Below are 9,129 nucleotides of genomic sequence, written 5' to 3' on the forward strand. Positions count from 1 at the left end.
AGAGAATCTTCTTCAGCCCAAGGACCATCTTCCCTCCAGAGCAGTCTTCTGAGGGCCACATGCCTCAGAAGATGGCAGGGCCAGAGGCAAAAGTGGGCAGAGAAACAGATTAAACAGAGAGGTGTGAGGCCCAGATGGCCACACTTGTCCCCCAGGCCTGAGATTCCCTACCCTTGTTCTCAGTGCATAAGAAGCTGATAGGAGGAAAGCCCAGTTTAATGCTGCCATTGATAAACTAGGATGGACTGGATTATGCTGAGGTGATAGATGTATAAATGAGGAGTCAGCAGAACATTGTAGTGCATCACCTGGACACCTGAACCTCTTGCACCAGATTTTTTAAAAAAATGAGTGGGGTTCATTTCTTAATATATGTCCTTAGATCAGTTGTCAGCTCCTCTCTGCATGAGTCAGGCAATGGGAATCAGGCAACAGGAACTGGATAGAGGCCTTTTCTTGCTTTCCTGTCTGCCTGTCTACTTGCAGAGGGGTTGGGTTTTATTTTATCCCCACCCTCCCCCTCCACAACTGAAAAGGTCTGATTTTCACATTATCTGGATGCCCCTTTGCTTCTTGGCTGCAGCAATGGAATGAACCAAGCTGACCTCCAGGGAGGTTTGTTTAGGGATGAAACAATGTTTGTCTTGTCCAAACACCATGAATTTCCCCATGCTTCCTCAACAGCCGTGTAGCCAACAGATACAATATAACAAATGCGTTGCCATATTTTACCCTTTCAAAGGGAGAGAGAAAAATAACCCTCTAAAAATTCTAGCAATGGCAGAGTTCACAGGGGTGAACGGCAGGGGGTGAGGGGGGACAAGGAGCAACTATAAAGGCTTGGTCCATCAGCCAGAGGCTGGATGCTTTAAAATGTGGAGCAGATGCTGCTCACTAGATACATTTTAATATAGAAGTTAGCTTTGATGTGCTGAACAGTAAATTCAATGGAGCTTACTCCCAGGTAAGTGGGTCTAGGATTGCAGCCTAGCACCCTGGTCCTAAATGCCTTGCATGGAAATGAACTCCACCGAAAGTTGTACAGGCTACTTTTAATAAATGACCATGATTTAGAAAAGAAACGTCAATCACATGAATACAAAAGACAGGAGCAGGACTGAAATTCAAAATGTCCCGGATAGCCAGCAATATGACAAAACTGAATAAATACCAATGTGCCACACTCACATTGGAAAAAAGATCCAAATCTTGTATGAATGAAAAATTGGCCAGCTGTATCCTCACTTAATGCTGCTAACTTTTTGACCTAGTTTTTCCTAATTTTTGAAAGGGCAGAACTGTGCAAAGCAGCAACAACAATTTTATATATTGTGCCTGATGGTGGCAACTTTCTCATAGAGCAGCTGCTCTGGATAATGAGCCTTGTTTATTTGCTGCAAGATTCCAAGAGTCAAAGCCCTCTGCAATCAAATGCACAAGTGAAAGAAAGAATGGGGGAAGTTCTTTCTTTATACATCTGACTTTTGGGCAGGCGAGTTATCTGGGATGGCATGCAATTCTCCCTGGTTTTCTAAACTAAGTGCCATAGAGGAGGGAATGGGTCCTGGGCCTTGTCAGCCAGTGTGATTTAGCAGTGGGCAAAACATTGGGGTAAGATAGAGACAGGCGCATACAAATCCCTGCTCCCTGGGTGATGGCCTTTGGCAAGTTACTTTCTCTCAGCCTAAGTAGCCTTCCTAGGTTACCATCATGAAACAAAGCTGTGGTTCCGCAAGCCAAAGAGGGAAGGGCAGGCAGGCTGCTGATGTAGTTAATATTCATTCCCCATATCTACCAAACTGGTTCACCCATCAAGAAGGAACATAAAGCTGGCCTGGCACTATCTGTTCAAGTGTCCATCCCATTTCCAGTTTTCATCTAGATGTTTGGAAATGGCAATGGATGAAGGAGGGGTGAGGGGAGAAATAGCAGTGGATAGCAAAAGCAGCACAGAGTCGTGAATCCCATTGAAAACTCAAATGGCAACATACCCAAAATGGCTACTAACCATTACTACTATTTGAATCTAAGCATAGGTCATGCACTACTGATAGTTGTTGCTATATTACAGGGTGCCCTAGATTGTGTTTATTATTCATGCATTTATTTCCTTCACCTTTGAAAACTCATAGCAACTTATCTGTGCCTCCCAGGAGCCTCCTCTCCAGGCCACATCCACACCTGCTTAGCTTCAATAACACTGTAGCATCGGTTGCTCCTAGACCAGGCATGGCCAAACTTGGCCCTCCAGCTGTTTTGGGACTACAACTCCCATCATCCCTAGCTAACAGGACCAGTGGTCAGGGATGATGGCAATTGTAGTCCCAAAACAGCTGGAGGGCCAAGTTTGGCCATGCCTTTGACCTAGACCATTCTTTGTATCTCATCATATAAAAAAGTAGCTGGAAATAACCACAAGAGTGATCAGGATCAGCCTTCCCAAAAGTGGTGCTGACCAGATATTTTGGACTTCAACTCCCATCACGCTCAACCAGCATTCCCAACAACCATTTCTATTTTATCTAACAACAGAAGACTTGAGCCCCTAATTGCATCAGGAGCTTCAGTCTTTCAAATTTCAGCAGCTCCCTGTGTGAGGCCAAAATTCAGTGTCCCCCTTCCTCTCACCTTCCATTCTGCACATGCACAATGTCATACTTGTGGTGCCCTGCGGTCCCCCCCCCCTTTGGCTCAGTGTCCAGTGGGGGGGGCGGTGACTGTTTGTGCTTCCCTAAACCCACCTCCGATTGCATTAAAGCATAGCGTGGCCCAAACTAGCTGGCCATGGCTTTTTAAGTTCCTAAACACATTTATTTGGGAGTAAGCACCGTGGAACACAGCAGAACTTACTTCTGAGTAAACATGCCAAGGATTACATGGCACAAATGTGGGAGAGTCTCCTTGACCTGCAATTTTTAATCCTAAAAAAATAAAACCAACAGGCATTTCTACTCACCTGCCAGCAAATATATAATAGTAGAGATACCAGAGCAGTGAGGTCTCCTATTTCAAGGGCTTTTTTTTCAACAGAATGGTCTGTACTAACATTCCAAAGACAAGGGGATTATAAAGAAACCATAATGACCTAGAAAGTGGGGGAAATTATCAAGTTAGCTTTTTATTATGCTCCTCTACATAATTGATAATTGATAATATTAATGAGTGGGCATTTCTATGCTGTAATCGCCTAGTTTCGGGACATGCTTTTGGCAACTAACTTCTTATGTCATAAGGAGACAGAGATGCCTTATGCAAAACTCTCATATTTGTAAACGGATTTTTCTTTGTTTTTAACAAAGACTCAGGAAGTGCTGCAAATTATTTTTTATTGCTGGTCTCATCTTACCCTATACTGTTAGCCTTTTAACAGGGCTAATGAGTGCCCCCCACCCCTGATTTGTGCTTTAATCATTGGTTTTGTTTGTTTGTTTTGGCAGTCCATCTGGAGATGGCCCCTAGGTGGAATGAGGGTTTTCTTTTCTTTTCTCAGATTTCAAATTCATGGGGTATAGAGCTTCCAAATTCACAGGGAAGTCTGAGAGCACTGATGAATGATAGTGGGAATGGAACTTCCAGGCACAGAGACCTCTGAACTGGAGAGCTATGGACAAACACTATGTGAGGACCTTCATGTGGACTTCCAGAAGCGACCACTTTAGGAAAAAAATACCAGGGATTCCCAAACTGTGGTCTGCAGACCACCAGTGGTCCACAAGTTTCATTCAGGTGGACTTTGTGGCATGCCTCTAAACAACACTTACAATTTGATTTCCTTAGAGTCCAGATTGCCAGACAATGAAATACTACATAAGAAATAAAAGAAGCAATACAAATGCAATTAAAAACCACACATCTACCACAGCACATTACAACTGCTGCAATGGGCGGAAGAATCATTAAGTGGACCGCCAAGAGCCTCAACCATTTTCAAGTGGTCCATGGAGGGGAAAGTTTGGGAATCACCAGAAGGGAATATTGGATTGGATGGTGTCATGGTTTCACTGTGGAAACCTTACTGGGGGAGAGGAGACATACTCAAACCCATAAAGTGTGAATTCTTTGACTGAGACAGACAAAGCTTAACCACTTTACAGAGTTGTGGGTGAAAGCTAATGTTAGTCAAAGCAACCCCATTGAAATCAAAGTAAGTTAATTAATTTCAATGGCTCTACTTCAAGTATGATTTAACTGGATTGAGATCCCTAACCTTTTCCGTTATTCTTATTTCTAACCCCTTACAAAAAAGTGAGGAAAACAAATAAATACTAACTTAGGTGGTGTGAACACAATATTTCACTCTCGAATCAATGGAGACTGAATATTTGTTTTTTTTTCTACCTAGTCTGTACATAACCTAGATCTATCACATATTTTTTGCCCATGAAAACCCCTTTTGGGGAACTGGTTTCATTCTGAAAATAAGAGCTCATTGCATATTTATTCTGCATTACCCAATGGGGTGTCCAACAATGCAGTGTTTGTTTGTTTGTTTGTTTGTTTGTTTGTGTGTCTCCCTAGCTGCCCAATGACCTTGTGGGTGTGCGTAAAATAGACCAAAAGGCAATAATCATTTCCTTCTTCATTCAACTGGGGCCTGCACAGGGAGGAAAAGACATAGCTAAACCTAATCAAGGGTTCAGGAGGGCAGGATCAATGACGACCAGCACAAACATTTATGGATTGCAAAAAGCTACATTTTTGTGCTACAAACAGGTTAGTGCCTATGCAGACAAAACATAGGTACATTTGTTTATGCACTATAGTAATCTTCAACAATGAATCTCAGATATCTCCTAGACCTATTCCACATGACTGCAATTCTGTGCACAGATACCTTGGAGTAAGCTCCACAGAATACTTCTCAGTAAACATGCATAGGATCATGATGCACAATGCTTAGTCAGCCTGCCAGACCTTAAGGCCAATTGCTGCTGGGTTTGCTAAAATCCTTATGCTGCAGAATCAAGGAAGCCCAAACAGACTTTCATTTCGAGAAAACAGTTCAAGGGCAGCATTAAGATGATTTCTACAAGGCAACCCTATTACAGTGGTACCTTGGGTTACATACGCTTCAGGTTACATTCGCTTTAGGTTATAGACTCCGCTAACTCAGAAATGGTACCTCGGGTTAAGAACTTTGATTCAGGATAAGAACAGAAATTGTGGTCCTGCGGGGCAGCAGCAGCAGCAGCAGGCCCCATTAGCTAAAGTGGTGCTTCAGGTTAAGAACAGTTTCAGGTTAAGAACGGACCTCCGGAACGAACTAAGTACTTAACCCGAGGTACCACTGTATATTCCTTTTTTTAAAAAAATCAAAAATCTAGTCAATTCCAAGGCAAGGGAGCTACCACTACTTCTCAAGAAAGTGTTACACCAGAGGTGGGGAAGTTGTGCTTCTCCAGGTGTGGCCGGACTCCCAACCCCCATCAACCTTCAGCCAGCATGACCAATGCTCAGGGGTGATGGGTGTTGCAGTCCAGCAACATGGGGGGGGGAGGGTTTCCCTGAGCTAGACGGAGTCGCCACCAGGTGTGTGTTTTGCACTGGATGATGACCGTCAGGTCAAGTGGCGTCTTGGATACATAGAACCCAAGACCAAGCGCCGTCACTGACGGCAAAGCACAGTGTCTCCTAAGCCAGGCCAGTGTCTCCTAAGATCAGTGACGCCAGGTGGGATACCTGCTTGTGCGAAGGCATCTTTATCTGCATGGATGTACCACATTGCCAATATTTCAGAATTTCCCGACCCGTCTCTCAGCCGGCCCCCCGCCACCGCTCCTTCCTCCCCAACTCTTTCTAAGGTCTCTTCACATATTATGGAAACCTCTCCTCTCTCTCTTTACGCGACGGCGGGTCCCCGCGAAGCGCAGCTCAGTGGCTCACAAGCTCGACCTCCGTTTTGCTCTGTCCCAGAGGCTTCAGGGCAAAGTTGGCCGGCGGGATTTCTCGGTTTGGAGAGTTCCCTTGGTGGGGAACGACGCAACGGCGAAGGAATAAGGGCGCAGCGGGGAGGAAGAGGAGGAAATGATCGTTTTGTTCTCTTTGGAGTGTTTTAGTATTTTAGAAGGAAGGACTTTCTGCATGGTAGGACTTCTTGAGGGAAAAGCGGGAAGCAAACTTTCTGGCGCTTGATCCCGCGTTAATCAGATTTCCCACGCCCCCCTCCCCCCAAATAATAAAAAAGCATATCACCCGCGTTCCCCAAGGTTTCCTCTCTCCTCTGGGTGTTTTTATCTCTCCTCCCTCGTGCCCATTTTCCCCTCGTCCAGACCCGGGTTCCCTGAGTTTTGATCAAGGGCGACTGAAACCAGCGCCTCGTCGGCTGCTGCCGCAGGGCCCAGGGGTGACGGGGTCAGCCTTGCCGCCCGACGCGCGCTCTCTGCTTAGGCCCCTTTGCTTCGGGTTAGAGACCCTCCATTCCGCGCAGCGATTGGACAGGGGTGGGGGAGCTGCCAACCCATCACTCTCTTCCCGGGGGGGGGGGCGGTGTTCGCGCAATCGGGGTAATTTCTTGCGCCGCAGTCTCGCCATTAAAGAGGGGGAAGCGCGGAGCACGCAGCCCAAACGAAGCTCCTTTGACCTATCCTTTCCAGGGGGTGGAAGGATGAGCTTAATTTTGCCGGGGGGGGGGGTACTTTCCCCGCAATATGGGGAAGAGGAGGCCCTGTCCTTAACTCCCCGCACCCCTCCGAGCGCCTTCACCTTTCAGAGTAAAGTAAAACTTGGCTCGCTTTTGGACCTCGGAGACTTGATAAAACAATGGAACAAAATCGGAATACTTAACCCCTGTAAATATGTATGGGGGGGGGGAGACCACGAAGGAAACTATGCTAAACACAATATGCACTACATTGCCTTATATTGATTGCAACGGAATCACAGCCTTCAAGTGGTGCGCGCGTCTGAACTGAACTGTTTTGAAAGACAGCGCATTTTGAATTGAATTCCGGATTTCGGACGTGATCTCTCTCCCCCCTCCTGCTTTGCACATGTCCTTCTTTTCATCTCTGAAACAACACGCTTATTTTCAACTCCCTCTGCCGAGGATTGTTGTTTTGGCCCTCTCTTTCTGGTCCAGAGGCAGCGCAAAAAAAAGAGAAAGGAATTAGGGAGAGAAGGCATTTCCCCCTTTCTGTAAAAGAAAAAACGCACTGCAGCCTAAATATATATTCTAAAAACTATTAGTGCTAAGTTATTTTTAAAATGGGGTGGTGGCTTTTTTGGGGTGGGGTTATAAAAGAAATAATTATTGGCTAAGGACCGAGAGAGAGAAAAGTTCGTGGCGCAAAGGCGAGGCAGGAGCCCCGGTTCGAAATAATCAGGAGCGATTTATTCCGACGGAGTGACAGCTCTTTTGAACGCGAAGCGAAAGGCGTTTTCTGTCTCTCTGAAAGCTTTTCTTCCAGATTGTGCTCAGATTAGGCTGGGGGGATGAATGGCGGCTTTATCCAGACCAGGGGCTTTTCTGAAATGCCAAATTAATTACCAAGGCCTGAATCAACGCACTGGGGACAGGGAGGAGGAGGAGGAAGAAGAAGAACTGGCGGAGGGTGGGGGTGAGGGGAAGAAAAGAGAAATCTAGGGCACTTTGGCCCGGGTTAAAATTGTCTCTTGGGGTCGTTTCAGTGCGAATCGGCTGGGGAAGAGAGCGGGGGTAGGGGAAGGAAGAACACCTGCCCCATCCTGTTGGGTTGGTGTGTGGGGTTTTTTAAGCTTAACTTATTTGAGCTAAGCATTTTTACGGACCAGCGAAGCAGCTTCCACATTTCAGCTGAAGAAGCCAATGCGAGGCGTGCGCCGAAGGATGGAAAAGAGATGGAAAAGAGATCCGCCTTAGGGAAACAGGAACCTCGCAATTGGGACCAACGAGGTCTTAATGAGGGAAGCGAGGCGGGGTAGTGGGAATAGCTGGCGCTTCCTCAACCCGGACACGGTCACTTGCCCCGACGGAGCCCCGCGTGCTGGGCCTCCAGATCATCCTGCTTCCTGGGGTGGATCTCCTTTTGCCGTCTCTTCTCCCCCAAAGAACCGCCCTGCCCCCGATCAGCAGCCCCCGGGGTTAAGGTAAGCGGGGTAAGCGGGATTCCCACGCCGCCCGTGCGCTCTTTGGCTGCCGACGATTCACCGCAGTGGACTTACCTTTACAGGAAAGAGGACTCAGCACCCCTCCAGCCCTCAGTCTGAGAGAGGAGAGGGGAGATGGCGCGCCTTCGTTCCCAGTCAGCCCACCACGATCCAGCCGAATATCTTCGTAGACGCTGGGGAAGGGGGTATCCCTCTCCGGATCGCGCCCCCACCCCCACCGGGGTCTCTACCCGAATAGCCCCGACGTCCTTCGTGTCTGGCGTCCTATCGCGTTTGCGATGATCTAGGGCCTCCCTCCTCTGTGGATTTCTCGGGGGGGGGCGCTTAGGGGGTTCGCCGATCTGGACGCGCCCCCAAAAGGGGGATTCGGGTCAGGAGGGGGTCCACTTCTTCTTCTTTTGCGTTCCTAGAACCGCTGCAGAGGTCCCTCCAAATGTCCCCACTCCCGATGTCGAGCAGAGAGGGGAGGGGTGAACACTCTGGGGCTCATCCGCGCTGTGGACCCACGGGACGCGAAGGGAATCGAGGGAGTTGGGAAGGGAGCCTGCTTTCAGACCTCCCCACGATTTCCTTTTGCAGAAATTGCGGGTGGGTGGGGAGAGAGAGACAGAAAGAGGGGGCTCGGAAAGCTGGATCAATAGACGAATCACTAGAACCTGGGGAATCCCGAGTTCGAATCCTCGCCTGTCCTCGTGGCTCGTTGGGTGGTCTGGCAACAAGCCACTCTCAGCCGGGGCCTCTACGTCGGGGTCATTTTCTCACCTCTTTCAAATCGTGGGGGGAGTCTGGGAATGATCCTTGAGAATTGCGGGGGAGGGGAGGCGCAGGTAGTCGGGGCTGCGGCGAGATCAAGCAAGCCTTTCCGGTCTCGTGCTGATTCTCTCCTTCATCCCCCACCCCCCAAAAACCCGGTGGCCTAGAAAGCCTGGAAAACAATCGCAAGGGCCAGAGGGAAGCCCGATGTTGCTTTTTGTGAAAGAAAGCCACCTGGGGCTAGAGCAGCAGGGGATTAGCAGGATGCAATCCAAAGATGCATCCGAGATC

The 9,129-nt window shown here is 48.0% G+C and overlaps 1 protein-coding gene across 1 annotated transcript in view; it reads right to left on the reverse strand.

Annotated features, from left to right (window-relative positions):
• The window catches only part of NTN1 (netrin 1), a 131,107-nt gene extending 122,448 nt beyond the window's left edge, over positions 1–8,659 (reverse strand). Inside the window, exon 1 of the mRNA XM_081848687.1 lies at positions 8,140–8,659. The gene's annotated coding sequence lies outside the window, so the exon portion shown is untranslated. The remainder of the gene's footprint in view (positions 1–8,139) is intronic.
• Between the last annotated feature and the right edge of the window lie 470 nt (positions 8,660–9,129).

Source organism: Podarcis erhardii, assembly GCF_964252035.2.
Source record: "Podarcis erhardii genome assembly, chromosome: 2".
Lineage (NCBI taxonomy): Eukaryota > Metazoa > Chordata > Lepidosauria > Squamata > Lacertidae > Podarcis > Podarcis erhardii.